The following is a 1,747-nucleotide window of genomic DNA, read 5'->3' on the forward strand; positions in this document are numbered from 1 at the left end:
CCTCCGTTTTGATCTTGTAGTAGTCTCTAGCCCTTACTCTCAACACAAGTTTGCCAAAATGTTGCAGATGCTCAGACTAACTGCCCTGAATGCAGACCAAAGTGGACTGGCCAGGCGTTGTGAGGAACACCCCCTACCTAGGGCTGACGACCACCTACTGAGCCGAAAGCAACTGGACACAGAGAGAAGATAATATTCCGACATTAATCAGTGGTTCTTCTGAAACCCTTTGTTCAGACCCCAATAGCTAATATTCCTTCAACTTAATTAATTCTGAAATCATATACATGGTTAACGTAGCTGAGTACAACTTAAACTATAAGGTCAAGCGATTAGTCAGAAATCTAGAATCTCACCTGATGCGCCCCATGCTTCATCTAATCCTGAGATCTAGTGTGCACATAACCCTGGACGCAGATTTGCAGAGACATACCCATTCACTTAATCTACTTATGAGAATAATTTCAGAGTAAGTCAGAATAAATCAAATGTAACAATTTATTATCAGTCAGGTAAATGTATTATGCCAATTATCTCCACAGCCAATTCAACGATATCAAATCAATACAAGACATCAAATTCTCAAAGATGAATCTAAGAGTAAAATGCATTCCTGAGATTAAATGTATTAGATGTATTAGAAAAATACATAGTGTGAAGTCTGTGGACACCCTTCACACTACGGGCTCTCTGACTACAGAATCGCCCTGATCCTTTTGGAAAAATACATAATACAGCGTGTGTGGAGACACTCCATACTACGGGCTCTCTGACTACAGAATCGCGCTGACCCTTTTGCTGCAATCCTTTAAATACAAAACCAAGATAAGACATCAAATGGAGGCATGTAATTTACATTAACCCAGGTCTCAGACCTGGGTGGTTTTACACCTCAATGGGAACAGAAGGTAATTTGCATGGAATTGCTCTCTACGGTAATCAAAATATCTTTTAACTCTTAAGATCTGGATTATCTTTTAGTAAGATTACGACCATTGTACCACTCGCCCTGAAACTATTCAAATGAAACCAAACATGACTGTAAATCTTATTTGCATTCATATAGAACATTATATTCTTGGCCATTCTGAGTGAATCCAGTGGAGGGAGGAGATGAAAAGACACTGATGCATATATGAGAGAGGTGTTTCCTGCACCACCCCTCTGTGGGGTGTCTTGAAGATGCCAGTGTATTGTTTGTTTCTCAGGAGATCAATGTGTCTGAGTTTCTTTTATCCTTACATGCGCATACCAGTTTCTGATCAAAATCAGATAAAACTATAGCTTGAATGTGCCTTCCTACAAGCAGTAGAAAGTTTTCAGTGCCATAATGTGTTTAAATCGTATGATAAGAAACTAACCTGATTTTAGCGAAGAAATCCTAATTTCTGTCGTTAGTGGACGACGGAATCTCAGATTAGCAGCTCATATAAATGGTACCAGAATGAATCGGTCTGATCTTGGGCGAAGAAATCCCCTTTTTCAGCACTGTGTAGGTGATCTGAGCGATGCTCCTCATTTCACTGATTTAAGGCCTTATAATGTGTTATGTATCATTGTATTCATATGGATCCGCTCATGTGAAACATTTACGTAACCTCTTATACATGCGTGCACCAGTTTCTGATCAAAATCAGATAAAACTATAGCTTGAATGTGCCTCCTACAAGTAGTAGAAAGTTTTCAGTGCTATAATGTGTTTAAATCGTACGATAAGGAACTAACCTGATTTTAGCGAAGAAATCCT

Source organism: Sinocyclocheilus grahami, unplaced genomic scaffold, assembly GCF_001515645.1.
Source record: "Sinocyclocheilus grahami isolate Dianchi unplaced genomic scaffold, SAMN03320097.WGS_v1.1 scaffold256.1, whole genome shotgun sequence".
Taxonomy (NCBI): Eukaryota; Metazoa; Chordata; class Actinopteri; order Cypriniformes; family Cyprinidae; genus Sinocyclocheilus; species Sinocyclocheilus grahami.